Here is a 17027-nt window from a genome sequence, read left to right on the forward strand (position 1 = left end):
GGTTAAGAGCTCGACTGCTAACCAAAATGTCAGTTCAAATCCATCGGCTGCTCCTTGGAAACCCTATGGGGCAGTTCTACTCTGTCCTATAGAGTCGCTATGAGTCAGAACCAACTCAATCGCACCTAACAACAACAACATATATATATAAAAAAAAAAAATACACATATATACATGTATATCAAGTGTTAGGCTAGAACCTGGTATCAGACATTTTTTATTTTCCCCTACATGTGAAGATTCCTAAAATCAGAAAACATCTTACAGCCAATGTGTACATTCAGTGGGGGAGTGTTACTTTTCTTTTACTCCTAGGGCTTTGAACTGGTTCACTCATGGCCTACGAAGTGAAACCAGAACAGATCCGAATTTCAAAAATTGGGGGGATCCGGAATGTGAACCTGAACATGAAAAGTTATGGGTCGAAACCCTGGAATGAGAAACTCAGAAAAGGCAGAGTCGGCCCTTTCAGGAATCTGATGCTTGTCATTGAATTATATCCAGGGCTGTGGAGAGCGACACACATTTAAAGCAGCATGGATGGTTGCCATCTTTAAGCTGGGCACCACTGTATTGGACTCAGCCTGTCAAGTGATTTGGTTGCTAAGCAACACGCGAGCTGGCCTTGTTGTCTAAGAGGAAGATTAAGTTGCTAGTAGGGCTTCCACCAGTAATTTTCCCTGCTCCAGTTAGTGCTCTGGTACACCCACATTTTAAAAATCTGTGTCCATTCCGGTGTTGCTTTGTTAGCCATGACTGAACCAGGCTGAACTGGTTTGAAGCCCTGTTCTTAAAACTATTATTAAATCCTTGATGTGATTTACAGATAATAGTTCTTGACTTTATTTCCCCCAAGAGGAGAATAAATTACAGATATCATATTTTGTTAGCCACTGTATCTTCAAACTATCACAAAGTGGATGCTTAATTTTTTTTTTTTTGTACTTTAGATGAAGGTTTACAGAACAAACTACTTTCTCATTAAGCAGTTAGTATACATATTGTTTTATGACATTGGTTAACAACTCCACAACATGTCAACACTCTTCTTCCTTGATGTTGGGTTCCCTATTACAAGATTTCCTGTCACCCCCTGCCTTCTAGTCCTTGCCCCCGGGTTGCTGTGCCCCTCTAGTCTTGTTTTATGTTATAGGCCTGTCTAATCTTTGGCTGATGGGTGGGTGGACCTCGACAGTGACTTCATTACTGAGCTAAAAGGGTGACCGGGGGCCATATTCTTGGGTTTCTCCAGTCTCTATCAGGCCAGTAAGTCTGGTCTTTTTTTGTGTGAGTTAGAATTTTGTTCTACATTTTTCTCCAGCTCTGTCCGGAACCCTCTATTGTGATCCCTGTCAGAGCAGTCAGTGGTGGTAGCCAGGCACCATCTAGTTGTACTGGACTCAGTCTGGTAGAGGCCCTGGTAGTTGTGATTCATTATTCCAAAGATACTCAATATTTTTAAACAAATAAAGGAAAATGAATAATAATTAAAAAACCAAGTTATTGTGGCAAAGGGGCATAAAGACCCACTTGGCTTATAAAATCTAGCAGGGAAAGTAACTTCAGGACAAAGCAATGCTTGACCTTCTGACACAAACGATAACTGATTTAACAGTTTTTGTTTACTTACATCCCATCTTGTTCAGAAAAGTATTTAAGATGGCTTACACAGATAAAAGTAAACGAGAAGTACATGAGAACTCCGAAAGCAGAGAAAAAAACAGAGTATGCACCCAAAACGAAGCCGGGGAAGAGCCACCTAAATAAAATTCATGCCCCAGTGCTACAGGAATCCAAAGAACAGACAATTCTTGAGATTTGGAAAAAGTCAAGAAAACTTTCCTGATGGAACTGGACGGACATTTGGTGCCTCTGGAGAGAGTCATCACTAGTTCAGAGACTCCCCAGGGCAGAAGGGTAATTTTTGGTAGGCAGGTAGTTTGGGTGAAGGTGATACCTCCTACATGCCTGGGTTTCTGGGAAGCCTCACACACTCTGGACTTCACCAATTACCTTATTTTCGTAATAAGCTTAGCACTTTCCCTAATTGCTTCATTTCCATCAACAGGTCCAGGGGAAAGATAAGTACGTTTCACCTTCGAAGGGAGAGGATTCCAGGCAGTCTTTGAAGAGATGATTATTAAAAATAAATACATAAAGTGCTGGCCATTGAAGTCATCTGCAAAGAAGTAGATTTTATGGACTCTTAGGTATTCGTGGGTCCACAAGGGTTTTTACGGAGCTGCCCTTATTTTCCTGTGCTGTCTCCTTACTTAGAGGGATCTCAGAGTGTCAAGGTCCATTTCCAAGAAGAAAATGTTATCTCCTGGATCTAACAGTCTCAGATGCAAGAATGACTGAGGCATGGCTATCCCACTCCTCCAAGGGAAAAAGACAGGAAAGGGGAATTTATAAAATAGGTGGAGGGGCTGTATTCCTCACAGGAGAGAGTTCAGATCTAAATTGAAAATAATTTCCATCCCTTAAAGCTATATCAGCTTTAAGGGAAGATGTTGGGCTCTTCAGATTTAACCAGATCAAGGGGATATTAAGCCCTGGTGGGGAAATGATTGAGTGCTTGGCTGCGAACAGAAAGGTCTCCTGTTGAAACCCATCAGGCGCTCCACCAGAGAAAAGACCTGGAGATCTACTCCTGTAAATATTACAGTGTAGGAAATTCTATGGGATAATTCTACCCTGTCATATAGGGTTGCTATGAGTCGGAATCCACTCAATAGCAAATAACAACAGGGATGAAGGTCCCATGGTGGGACAAGCTTTTTACACTGGACTACTTAACCAAGCGGTTGGGGGTTGGAACCCACCAAGGGCGCCACAGGTGATCTTCTTCTCTAAAAATTATAGCTAAGAAAACCCTATGGAACTCAGTTCTCTGTAACACAGGGTCGCCATGGGTAGAAATGGACTAACACCGCAAGGGGTTCGCTTCTTTTTTTGTGGTTTAAAATGGATGACATGAGGGAGAATCCTATATAATGGACTCAACCTAATCACAACTGGGACTTGTTAAAAATGCAGATTCCGGGCCACTATATGCAAATTTACAAAGAAGCTGCCCGGGAAATTAGCGCCCTAGATGAGTCTTAGGTGGTAAACGCTGAGGTAACGTGGAAAGTACTTAGTACAGTAATACTATAATCAGCCATGGGAAGGTTCCGCCCATTCGACGATCAACCCCCCATTAGTGCGCACAGACAAACCAACTAACCAGCACGGAAAGGGTCACCGGTATCTCCCTCCCGGGAGGGGAATGCCCTCACCGCTCAAGGCTCCCGGACGCACCCTCGAGCTTCCCCAGCCCGGCCGGGCCGAGCGTCTCCTGGCCTTAGGTGTGCCAGGTAGCTAGGGTGCCAGGCGCGGCCGAGAGGCGGCGGACTGAGTCAGTCGGCCAACTATGCTGCGGAACCAGGGCGGCCGGCTTGACAGCCCCCGCCGCTAAGCCCGGGCAGCCCCCGCGCGGGCGCCGGCTCCCCGCCCCCGGGGCCTTAGAGGAAGCGGCGGGGGCGCGGCGCGGGAGCACCTGGGCTGGACGCCGCCGGCGGGCGCGGCGCTTCCGGAGCTGCGCGCCCGGCCGCTGCCCGCGCTCCCCGCCTCCAGGTGCGGCGGCGCGGTGCGCCGGCCCGAGTGACAGCGCCGCCCGCGCGGCCGCCGCCCGGCAGCAAAGGCGGTTGCGGGCAGCCGGCGGGGGCCGGGAAGGAGCAGGCCCCGCACCAGGAGCAGCTGGGTGAGGACCGAGCGACCCAGGCAGCGAGAGACGCGGACGCCAGGCTCTCTTGCCTCATCCTCTGAGCTGGGCGACCCGCGCGCAAAGGCGAGTACGTGGGACCGTGGGTGGACTCGGCAGGTGGGTCGGGGGCGGGTGTAGGGGTGAGGTCTCAGGGTGGGCCAGGGCTTTTCGGCATTTTTACGGGTAAATTTCCAGAGCGCGAAGTGCTGGGCTCTGGTTTCTGCCCCTTGGATTTCGCTCCCGCGTGTGGGCGTCTAAAAGGAAACCAGAAGCCAGTAAGTGATACAAAAACTCCACTTCTTTCTGGGATTTGGCCCGGGAGGGTGACAATCTCGACAGACAACTAGACCGCCCCCCCCCCCCATAAAAAGAAGCTGCCATTGGCGAGTTTCAGGCACCAAGTTATTGACTCCATTGAGATGACTTCGCTCTGCTCCCCCACACCCTGCTTGTTACACTGTTTAAGAAGACAGGCCTGTTAGTTAATTTTAATTACAATCTTTTGGCGTCCACCTGCCTGAACCCAACACCATATACCAGGACCTGTCGGCAGTGAGTTTGCCAGATTGTTCTTTCTCCTTTAATTTTGGAGACTGGCCTCTTGAGAGAATGGCTGTACATATCATTTAGCAAAGTAAGTTTTACTTTATTTCATTCTGGCTTGTTAAACACTTCTCCCACCTCCTTGGGGCAATCTGGAGGCATTTTGTTTTGATTTGGAGGAAGGCTTTGTGAAATTATATTGTGAACGTTTGATAGAGGAAAATATACAAGAGAACGATAAAGTTGTGTGAAATGATGACACTTTAGGCTGTTGCAAGTTTGTATGGTGATAGCAACATTTTTTTTTTTATTTTTCATAAGCTTGTCCTTGAAGTTAAGATGCTCAGTGAAATATATCCTTCTGGTTAAAAGAAGAAAAAGTATTGAAAAATAAGCTATTTTTAAAAGTACATTTAATCGGATGTCATTGTTATTACCAATAATAGTATTGTTCTTACAAACTCAATATTGATTTCCCCCGCACTTAAGCACTCTACACCCAGAGGAGTTTATGGAACATTGCCCGTAAGTAATTGGAAAATGAAATTATGGCTGTTTTAAAAAGGAAGCCAACTGTTTTTTAAGGAAAAAAATGAAGTGTCTCTAAACTCTTTTATTTATGAACTTTCATGTGCTTAGAACAGAAATATTGAGGAAAAATAATCATGACATTCTACTCTTTAACAGATTTTTTTTTTTTTACGTAAACTGGGTCATGGAACTAGGCTACAGCCTAAAGTAGAAATATCTTCTTTTCACACATATACTTAAAACACACACATGCTTAACATGGGTCTTAACACCAAGAGTGTTTTATATAGATTGGATTTGTCAGTACTCAAAGATTTATTTAAATTAAAATGTACCTAGAGGGTAAGTTGAACAACTCGTTAAAACTTATTTATGTGGGTGTGTATGTGTTTGTATTTTTTTCTTCCTCTTTAAATCTGTCAGGTTTCATATGAGCCGACGGTGAAAGGATAGGCTGATGGTACATTTAAAAACAAATTCTTCTTTTGCTAATACCACTGCAAGCAGGATGTGAGGCACATTGGTGTTCAATTAAGTACTTTTCAGTTTGGAGTACTCTTGGTTACTCTGGTTAAGTATAACGACAAAACAAAACAAAACAAAAACGCTACCAGTTGCCCTTAGTTGATTTAGACTCTGGTGTCCCATGTGTTTCAGTAGAGCTGCCCTTCTTAACGCAACGGCTGTGATCTTTCAGAAGTAATCATTTGGCTTTTCTTCCAAGGTGCCTTTGGGTGGATTTGAACTGCCAGGCTTAAACAGTGAATTGCAGGGTTTCATGGAAACTGTTATACAGGTTTCCCCCACTTTTTGAAAGTTTGCTTTACGTTACTTTGCTTTTATGAAAGGCCTACATTAGTACCTGGTTTCCAATAACTTAAATCGGAAGATAATTTTTGCTTTTAAGAAAAGTGAAAAGCGAAACTAACGTTCATCATTTGTTTTGCAGCAAGGCTTTAAAGAGGCAGGGCGAACCCCAACAACGAGAGTTGTGTTGCCCAGCTCCCTCCCCAGGAACTACACTGTACGTAAATATTTCGACTTTATATAGGCTGTGTATTTATCATTCCTGCTTTTGTTAATGTTATTTTAGGTTTTATGTGTTATTTGGATGATTTCGTAGGTTATTTTTTGGTTCTGAGAAAGCTCAAAAATTTTCCCCATATAAATTAATGGTAATTGCTTCTTTGCTTGACGCCATTTCGGCTGACGCCATTTCGGCTGACGCCATTTCGGCTGACGCCATTTCGGCTGACGCCATTTCGGCTGACGCCATTTCGGCTGACGCCATTTCGGCTGACGCCATTTCGGCTGACGCCATTTCGGCTGACGCCATTTCGGCTGACGCCATTTCGGCTGACGCCATTTCGGCTGACGCCATTTCGGCTGACGCCATTTCGGCTGACGCCATTTCGGCTGACGCCATTTCGGCTGACGCCATTTCGGCTGACGCCATTTCGGCTGACGCCATTTCGGCTGACGCCATTTCGGCTGACGCCATTTCGGCTGACTTAAGGTTTCATAGGAATGCTCTACTTTTGGATAGCAGGGGAAACCTGTATTAGTGCATGGAAAGTATGAAGCTTGGGATTCTGGGTTATAGTCTTAATGGTATCCAAGAAGGTATTTTGATTCCTTTTGTTATTTCTACTATCCCTACCACCACCAACGTTGAGAAAGCTGGATGAAAGACACTATTAAAAATGCTAAGTATAAATGATGGTTATTGCTTTAATAAATGGTTATTTTTTCATTTATTTCTTGGCTTATTTAAAGGGTCCAGTCTTTGTGTATATCAAACTAGAAGTTTTTAAAAGTGCTTTGTCAAATGTTAATTAGGTAGAGAACTTCTTATTAATGTTGAAAATATTTCTTAGCTTTGGTCAACTGTGTCTGGTGTGTGATTAGAGGCTATGAGATGTCATCTTACTCTTTTCTGAAAAGCCCTGGACTTTCATAGTTTATCATTTTAGTTATTTTGTATTGGCCAGATTACATATGTAATGGTAGTTAAGCCATTTTGCTCACTTATTTTCTTAGTTGAAATAGTACTCAAGTCTCTTCACTTGGTCCTTTCTAGTTAGAAATTTTACTCCATGAAATTTTGTTAGTTTCCACTCAGCATAAGCTTATTTCTTACCCATGCTGTGGAGGAAACAAAGGAGTCCTGGTCTGGGTTGGAGCAGTTAATTTGTTGAGCAGCTTCTGTGGGAAAACTCCTAGTGAGAGATGGGGAGAATTCTTTTTCTCTCTTATGCCGTTTGTGTACAAAGGTTGGTGGAAAGATGCAGAAATACTCAGGAAGGGGCTAATAAGACCATTGGTATGTCCTCATGTTTCTCACAAAAATAGGATGCAAAAAGGACTGTGTTGGTTACAATACATCGTTTTAGGAAGAGAATATTTATTCTTGTTAGGACTGGAGAGATGGTTAGGGAAGAGCAGAAGAAAAGTGTGCCCTGCGTGCTGATTATCCAGTGTTGTGTATTTTTTGAGGGGGGCAGTGGTGATGGTGAAATGGGTTGCCAAGACACTTCACTATATCTTGATTAAGTTCGGACTCCTTAGTGTGCTACTTAAGGTCCTCTGCAGCTGCCTCCAGCTTTCCTTTCTGGCATCCCCTTCCGTTACTTGTTGAGCCCTAGGTCAGTCCCAGATATTCTCCTTTGCTTGCTGTTGCCTGAAAACATCATCTCTCTTTTTGCCATATTTATGGCATTCCTTTTACTTCAGATGCTGCTGTCTCCACCTGCTACATTTCTTGTATACAACTTGAAACTCAGCTCCATGAAACCTTCGCTGATCACTCCAGTCCTAAAGTTCTGAATTGCTCTCGTATTTTGCTGCTCTGTTCGTGGAGTTGGTTTGAGATTTTGAGAGATTTTAAGCACTAATGAGGGATTCACTATGTGATTAAAAATAAAAATGATACTGAATTGTAAATCACGTGAAAAGAAAGGCCACAAAATTTTATTTTTCTCATTACTATTTAAGTATGCATATACATGTTATGTATATGTGTATTCCTTTGCTGACATTGACTGAGTTGTAAAAAGCTTATACTTACATGCATGTCATTTTCCTTTGCTTATGGTCATGTCTAATCTACTCCTTTAGATTTTGAACTTTGGAACAAAGAACTTGCATGCTCACTTTCTTTGTAGCCCTTATCACTCTTCTCAAATGAGAAAATTGTTGCCACTATGATGAGCTGCAAATACATCCCACCATTATCTAGGAGAGAATAGTGTTCCTTCAGTATTTGTTGTATGAATAAATGTAAATAAATGAGTCAATAAGTTAGGAGAGGTTTGCTGAGATGTGCTCTTTTCATAAGAAAAGAGACTTTGACAGTCACCGAACCAATAGCAATAAGCCCTCAAATTCAGTTGGAAAAGAGGTCAGGGTGCTATTTATAAGTGCAAAGAAAGGAAACGTTCACAGTAGGCTATTTTGAAATGTCTGATTGCTAGTCCAAAAAATTGCCTCTTACATCCAGGGAAATGGTGGCATATGCATTTCTACTAAAATTCCAAAATTGAAATAAAATACACATACGGAGAAAAAAGTACCCATTATCATAAATGTACATTTTAACATACTTTTATTGAAGTGTAATATTGTGCTCGTTTTTGACCTGGATGGGTTAAACATTAAAGTTTTGTCCATTGTAGCCTGGAATGCAACAGAATCCTGAAGAATATATGCCCATGCTGAGGTCAAAAGTTCTAAGGGACCTGATTTTCCTACATTCCAGCTGTCAGGATACAGATGTGGCTCCACAGTAGAGAGGGGTAAGAATAGCTAGCACAGGGCAGCAGTGTTCAGGTGTTGGGGCACAGAGGTTGGGGTCCTTCACAGGGATGCAGGTTTTGGCTTACTCTTTCTTTTAGTTATCCCTGCTTCTGCTTTAGTAGGTACTTGGGAAGATGAAAGCCATCATCCCTGGTTACACAAGAATTATGGCACTACTTTAAAGGTCTCTTAATTAGAATTCAAAGCATGTCTCAAACCTCAGCCAATTAACTTAAAATCTAGACGGACAGCTTGAAAGAGAAAAGACTTTCTGGAGGTAAGAAGATATCTAGCATTTAACTGTTGAGATATTATCTAAAACTGCTAAACTTAGGAATTATCCTTGCTACTAATGATCTCATAACTATCATACTTGACCTTGACTGGATGTGGAAAGAGATATTAAGTTCTAGATTTTGAAAGTTATGTTTTTCAGATTGTACAGTAAATACAGTAACCAAAACATAGAACAATCTTCCTTGATCCAGCTCCGCAATGACTTTTCCCAGAGCTGTAGTTTTTCAGCTCAAACCTCAGTTATTCTCCATGTAGCAGATACTACTTAAATGTTTATTGCTTGTCAGGTACTGTTCTAAGATCTTTATGCGTATTTACTTATTTTATCATCAAAACAGGCCCATGAGGTAGGCACTATTATCCCTGTTTCCAGACTACCACAGAGAGCCACAGGAAAATAAGGAACCTTCTCAAGGACATGTAGCTAGCAAATGGCCGAGCTGGGATCTATGCCGCTGTGGTTGGGATCCACTGGCTCTGATGCTAATTACTGTACTCTGCTCTCCAACTCTGAAGTCTTCTGGTAAAATCATTTTTGCTACTCTGATGGCAACTATATTTTACTAAGTTGATAAACTATGTTTACTGCTGTGTTAGATGCTTTGCAATTTTATTAGAAAAATAACCTATAGTTCTGATTTAAAAGAAGATAATATTACTCTGCAGGCAGAAGAACAACACTCAAACCAAGTGCAGTAATAATAGTGACTATGATCAAGTGCAATATGGTATAAACAAACCTGTGCCGTCAAGTCGATTACGACTCATAGTGACCTTGTAGGACAGAGTAGAATTGCCCCGTGGAGTTTCCAACGCTGTAAATCTTTTTGGAAGCAGACTGCCACAGCGTTCTCCTGCGGAGCAGCTGGTGGGTTCAAACTGCTGATTTTTCGGTTGGCAGTCAATTGCTTAACCATTGTGCCATCAGGGCTCCTTAGCAGTATGTATTATTGTGGATCAATAATAATAATAGCCAACATTTATTCATTTATTGTATGCTTATAATTCATGTCCAAAAAAAAAAAAAAAAAACCAAAAAACCAAACCCGTCACTGTCTGATTCAGTGTCCCTATAGGACAGATTAGAACTGCCCATAGGGTTTTCAAGGAGTAGCTGGTAGATTTGAACTGCCGACCTCTTGGTTAGCAGCCAAACGCTTAAACACTGGTGCCAGTTTATGTCAGGTACTGTTATATGCCCTGCATGTTTTACTTGCTTTATCTTAACAAATCCTGTAAGATGTGAGGTAAATTATCTTCCTTTTACAGATGAGGACATTGAGCTTCAAGAAAGTTCAATAGTGTAATCAAGGCGCACGGTCATTAAGTGAGGAATGCTGGGTGGAAATTCAGGCAGCCTGATTTCAGGGCGCTCTGCTGTCTGTACTACTGCGTGGAAAAAATTAATGAGGGATTAAGGAAAGGATGGAATAGGCAGAGGAGTGTTATGGATGTGGTGGTACTAGACTTGTAAAACTTGAACTGGTCCCTCAAAGGGAGAAAAAGCCAAGTATCTACAGGGTGGTTTACTTTGAATAAAAACTGAGAGGTTGGCCAAAATTTTCTAGTATATCTCCTGTCTCTTTTTGCCTTATTTAAAATTAAACCTTCAAGATCATGGTCAGTGTGCTTTTGTATCAGTACTTTCTCTTCTGGACAAGTAGCTTTTTACCATCCCTGTTGACTGCCATGGTGGACAGTGAAAGGTTATTTTGGTCATATTTGATGATTTGGTTTTAGCTTCATATTGTTGTGCTGTATCTTGCATTTATTGTCTTTTTGTAATGAGATACACAGTGAACTTTAATAAACTACGTGCTGTTGTTATGTGCCATGGAGTTGATTCCAACTTATAGAGGCCCTTATAGGACAGCGGGAGTCCTTGTGGCGTAGTGGTTAAGAGTTACAAGTTTCAGCTGCCAACCAAAAGGTCAGCAGTTCAAATCCACCACCCTCTCCTTGGAAACCCTATGGGGCAGTTCTACTCTGTCATGTCGGGTTGCTATGAGTTGGAATCGACTTGATGGAAGCTTTTCTTTTTTTTTAGCTTATAGGGCAGAGTAGAACTGCCTGATACTGTTTCCTAGATTGTAATCTTTGTGGGAGCAGATTGCCAGGTCTTTTCTCCCTTAGAGTGCTTAACCATTGTGCCATCAGGGCTCCTAAATCCTGTATTAAAAAAAAATTTTTATCCTGTGATTTCAAAGGTATTCTCCCTTAATTTGTCATTGACTCTTAAGTCTCAAGCAATTAAAAAAAAATTTCCACCGAGTTGATTCCAACTCACAGTGACCCTATGTGACAGAGTGGAACTGCCCCATAGGGTTTCCAAGGAGCAACTGGTGGATTCGAACTGTCAACCTTTTGGTTAGCAGCTGCACTCTTAACCATTGTACTACCAGTGACCCTATATAAATATAGGCTTTGATATTTAACCACTTGTATGGACACATATAAAAAAAAATTTTTTTTTTCAAACTAGAATGGTCTGTATACTTGTAATGCATGGTATATTTAAGCAGCATTTCCCTAGTGAGTATAAATGCTTAAGCTGGATAGTCAACAGAGAGGGAAAATACAAGTCTTTGATACCTCTCTACTATTAATTTAATTGTAAAATTCTTAGGAGGCATCACAGTTAACTGCACAGGCTGAAGAGTTTGACTCTTGAATTCTGGCTCTTCACTTTACCTGCTGTGTGATCTTGGGCATGGGGCTCTGCTTCTAAGGCAGTTGTGAGAACTGAATGAGATACTTCAGAAGTATTTTATAAACACTTCACACATAAATCAAGGAGGAGTGAAACAGGACGGGATGTGTTTCGAGGGGCATGGAACCATCATGTACAGAACATGGGGCAGCGGAGGTCAGCCCGTGGATGACCACAGTTGAGAGAGGTGGCCAGGTTGAGGGAAATGGGCTTCCTGTAAGGGGTTTAATAGGGGCAGTTTTGCTACAAGCTAAGGTAGGCAAATGGATAGTATAGGAGAGAGATGCTCAATCACTGATATTACAGTTTCCTGGGGGCTAAGTATTCAGGTTAGACTGAAAAGTTAGAAGTCCTGACCCTGGACATTTTGCAATAAAGCTCTTCACTATGAGATGAAGAAATACAGCAAGAAACATACTTTCTCAAAACCACTTCCTCTGCTGCATGGTTATAAGAAACAGTCAAACTTAAATATGTTATCTTTATGAATACTTGGAATTAATATCTTGGTGTCAAAGAATAAGTTTGCTTGATAGGCGAATACACCTATGTCTCGTGAATATATTCTGTGCTGAAGCAAATGTGAAATTTTGTAAGACCTGTCGTTATGCTGTTAGCTGCCTTCAGGTGAGTCCCTGACTCATGGCAGCCCTATGTACAACAGAATGAAACACTGCCTGGTTATGCACCATCTCCATGATCGGTTGTGGATCAGTTATGATCCACAGGATTTTCGTTGGCTGATTTTTGGAAACAGATTGCCAGATCTTTCTTTCTAGTTTGCCTTAGTCTGGAAGCTCTGCTGAAACCTGTTAAGCAACATTGCAACATGCAAGCCTCCACTGACAGATGGGTGGTGGCCGTGCATGTGGTTCATTGGCCGGGAATAGAACTCAGGTCTCCCGCATGGAAGGCAAGAATTTTACCAGTGAGCCACAAGCATGTTAATCTGTATGGAGTTCCCTTTATTTTTCAAGAAATTAGCTATTTGTCCACAATAAGATACCATATGAGGAACTGATCAGTTGTGAGAGTAGGAGGATTAAAAAACTGAGGTTTTTAGCATGGGTACCATTGTTGGTCATCATGATCGTGGTTCTTGTCTGCTGGTGCCACTCAGTGTTTTGACCTGCAAAAACATTTTCTCACACATTTTCGGATCTCCCCCTAGGAGATAGTTCCATTCCTTGGAGAACCATTGTTCTAGAATATAATAAACTCATTGTTATTAGAATCTGTAAGACTTGTATCGATAACATTGTAAAGTTTCATTATTAATGTAGCAGACTAACTTTTGCTTTCTTTTTTTCATACTTATTTTCTAAGTTTCAATCTTATAACCCAGTGGTGGTTAAATCTATCATTTCAACAACTGTAGAATTTCTAACTGTGCTAAGGTTATGTTTCTGATTTTCAGAATGTTGTGCTTTCTTCCCCCCCCCCCTTATTGGGTTAAATATATAACAATTCATTTGTATTATGCTATTTTTAAGATATTAGAGTCAGGCAAAGGTGATTCCAGTAGTTGTTAAATTGAATATTGAATGACCTTGTGGTTTAATAAAGTGATCCATAGTGTTCAATGTTTTCTTTCCTAGTACAGCTGGAGAATGTGACAGATCTTTGCTGGTAACGGGCTCACCATGATGGTTTTTCTCACTTGAGGCAGTAGGAGAGGGAAGGCTATATCAGCTTATGAGTTCTTAAGCCCCACAGATGGTGTTGGAATGCTTCCATTTGACCTCTCCTAACTTCCAACTCCCCTGAATATGAGGATGTTTGGTGGTTAGATGGATAGGAGAAATCTATGTTTTGAATCCTATCTCTGCTCCTTACTAGCTTGATGACTTAAGTAGTCAAAATTTTACAACTGTATACATTTTTCATTTCTCGTCTTGAATTACCTAAAAGCTGGGAAGAAGTCATTCAGCAAACATTTATTGAGCACCTGCTATGTATATGCCTGACAGTGTTAAAGCTGCAAGACTGACTTCATGAACAATAGATAATATCCCCACTTCCTGGAGCAATAACAAATGTCAAGTATAAATGCCATGAAAACAAAGTAGGGGGAAGGAGCCGAGAAACATAAGGCATGCTTATATGCATAGGTTAGTTAAGGAAGGCTTTTCTAAAGGAGACGCTTTTGAGACCCACTAAAGTGATGGAGAGAACCATTTGCATATTTAGGGGAAGAAAGTTTGAAAGAGATGGAAATGTGAGTGCTAAGGCCATGAGATGGACACAGGACTGAGATCAACATGGTTGCAATTGGGTGATGGAGGGAGAAAGTCAGGGAAGATGAAGTCAGGAGGTCACAGGGAGACCTTGTCAGTCCCTGTAGGCCATGGCAAGCACTTTGGATTTTATTCTAGCTGTAATGGGGATGCCTTCGGAAGGTCTTGGAAAGAAGAGTGACATGGTCTGACTTTTGTTATAAAATGAATCATTCAGGCCATTGTAATGAGAGTATACTGTGTGGGGGTGGAAGGGCAAGCAGGGATATCAGTCAGGAGGCTATTGCAGTGGCCTAAGACAAGATGGTGGCTTGGACTAGGATAAGACCAGGGGACGTGATCAGGGTATTTTTCAAGGTAGACTTGCATGAGATAATAAGATAGTGGTTATTGTGATATCGAAAGGGGGCATGCAGCAGGTGCTCCTAAATATTACTTCTCTTTCACCTTTTACTTCCTCATGAGAACAGATCAGGGTAGAATACGCATGTGGACACTTGCATCTGTAATGAGCAAATCTGTAGTTTGTGCATTCTGTCAGTACACATTGCACATACATCATGTACTATGTGCATAAACAAATTATTTGGCTGATATTTATTAGGCAGCTTATATGGGCTGGTCATCATCTTGGCAGAGTTAATTATGGGTAATAAAAATAAAAATGATAACGGCAAACACTTATTTAGTGTTTACTGTGTGCCAGTCAGTGTTCTAAGTTCTTTACACATATTGACTTGTCTAATTCTTACAACATCCCTGTGAGGGTAGGTACTGTTACTATTCCTGTATCTTGATGAGGAAATTGAAGCACAGAGAGGTTAAATACTTGCCCACGCTCACAAAGCTAATAAAGGAACTGGGATTTGACCCAGGTTGTCTGGATCCAAAGTCTTAGCTTTCGTGCTATAACACTATCCTGGCTCTTTAAGTTCTTGTGGAACCAGCAGAGTGTGATGAAATGCTCTTATAAATATATTCTGTAGAAATACAGAGAAAAAAACCATACCTGTGGCCGTCAGGTCGATTCTGATTCATAGAGACCCTATAAGACAGAGTAGAACTGCCCCACATGGTTTCCAAGGAGCAGTTGTTGGGTTTGAACTGCTGACCTTTTGGTTAGGAGCCAAGCTCCAGAGAAGAGAGTTTATTTCTTGTTCAACGGTGGGAAGATAATGACTGTAGTGATGAAAAGAAATTATTATAGTGATGAGAGAATGAATGGTTACTAAGCACTTCTGGTGGATCTTCATTTCATCTTCACCAACACTAAGGTGCCTTCAAGTGTTTCCATTTTACAGGTAAGGAAATGGAGACACAGACATGTGCATATATTTCTACTGCTAGAAAGTGAAGGTGATGGGATTTGCATTTGACTTCAGACTTCTGGGTTAGGAAGGGCATTCCATCCAAGGGGAGGGAAGTGATGACTGGAAGCGCATGTGGGATAGTGTAGAGCATGTTTGGGGTGGGTAAGGGATTTAGAACTGTGATTACTGATTTGGCTGTACATCCCACTCATCTTTGGAGCGTGTTGCACATACAGATTGCTGAACCTGGTCATCAGCCACTGTTATTGCTGCTGCCACAGATCAGTACCTGGAGAACCATGCCATTGTACCCAAGTAAAGGTCAAAACGTGAAGGGCTGCAATTTTATATTAAGGAGTTTGCGCATGGTAGGATTTCAGAGAGTTAAGCATGCCTGTCTGTCTCTTAGCATCTACTCATGGGCATGGGGGCTAAGGAAAGAACTGAATCTGTGAACACCCTTGGGTAGTCAGTCTCTTAAAAAGTCAGGTGATTGGAGATGGAGCTGACATTAAAGCACACAGGTTTGCAGGGCCTATGGGAGGGAGCCTCTTCCGTCTCACAAAAAGGAGTGACATTCAATCTGCCATATTTAGCATGTTGAATGTTAGAAGAGAGGGATGATTTTGGGTGGAGCATTTGGTGTATCCATTCTTGAGTCAGCTACCAGGAAACATATGTGCATACTCCAAAGGAAGGAAAGGGCTTTGTGTATTAAAACACAAATGCACACACACGGACAAACACCTAAAACACTAACAAATTGGGTGTCTCATCCACTTCTACCATCCCTACCAGCCCTTCTCCAATTTCACATACCATTGAATGCCAGAAGAACAAACAAATCTGTCTTGGAAGGAGTAAGCCAGAATGCTCCTTGGAAGCAAGGGTGGTGAGACTTTGTATTCCATAACTTGGATATGTTATCAAGAGGGCCCAGTCGCTGGAGAAGGATGTCATCCTTGGTAAATTAGGGGGTCAGTGAAAAAGAGGAAGACCTTTAATGAGAGGGATTGACACAGTGGCTGCAACAGTGGGCTCAAACACAACAACGATTATGAGGATGGCATAGGACGGCCAGTATTTCGTTCTATTGTACGTAGGGTCGCTTTGTGTCAGAACTGACTTGACGGCACAGGACAACAACAGGGACTGATCTCTCCTGACAACACATCCAAAGTATGTAAGATGTAGTCTTCCCATTCTTGCTCCTGAGGAGCATTCTGATTGTACTTCTTCTAAGACAGATTTGTTTGTTCTTTTGGCAGTCCATGGGTATATTCAGTATTCTTCACCAACACCAAAATTCAAAGGTGTAAATTCTTCTTCTGTCTTCTTTATTCATCGTCCAGCTTTTGCATGCATATGATGTGATTGAAAATACCATGGCTTGGGCTGGGCACACCTTAGTCTTCAGGTGACATCTTTGCTTTTCAACACTTTGAAGAGATCTTTTGCAGCAGATTTGCCCAATGCAGTGTGTCTTTTGATTTCCTGACTGCTGCTTCCATGGATGTTGACTGTGGATCCAAGTAAACTGAAATCCTTGACAACCGCAACTGTTTCTCCATTTATCATAATGTTGCTTATTGGTTCAATTGTGAGGATTTTTGTTTTCTTTATGTTGAGGTGTAATCCATACTGAAGGCTGTGGTCATTAATCTTTTTTTTTATTGTGCTTTAAGTGAAAGTTTACAAATCAAGTCAGTCTTTCATACAAAAATTTATATGCACCTTGCTGTATACACCTAGTTGCTCTGCCCCTAATGAGACAGCACACTCCTTTCCCCCACTCTCTATTTTTGTGTCCATTTGGCCAGCTTCTGATCCCCTCTGCCCTCTCATCTCCCCTCCAG

The 17027-nt window shown here is 41.9% G+C and overlaps 1 protein-coding gene across 4 annotated transcripts in view; it reads left to right on the forward strand.

The window, feature by feature from the left end:
* Positions 1-5769: 5769 nt before the first annotated feature.
* The window catches only part of ARAP2 (ArfGAP with RhoGAP domain, ankyrin repeat and PH domain 2), a 247799-nt gene continuing 236541 nt past the window's right edge, over positions 5770-17027 (forward strand). For 3 of the 4 annotated variants that reach the window (XM_049886379.1, XM_049886382.1, XM_049886381.1), the window contains exon 1: positions 5770-5846. The gene's annotated coding sequence lies outside the window, so the exon portion shown is untranslated. Of the gene's footprint in view, positions 5847-7929; positions 8617-17027 lie in introns of those variants that run through there. The other variant, XM_049886380.1, reaches the window with a different exon arrangement.

Source organism: Elephas maximus, chromosome 5 (assembly GCF_024166365.1).
Source record: "Elephas maximus indicus isolate mEleMax1 chromosome 5, mEleMax1 primary haplotype, whole genome shotgun sequence".
NCBI lineage: Eukaryota > Metazoa > Chordata > Mammalia > Proboscidea > Elephantidae > Elephas > Elephas maximus.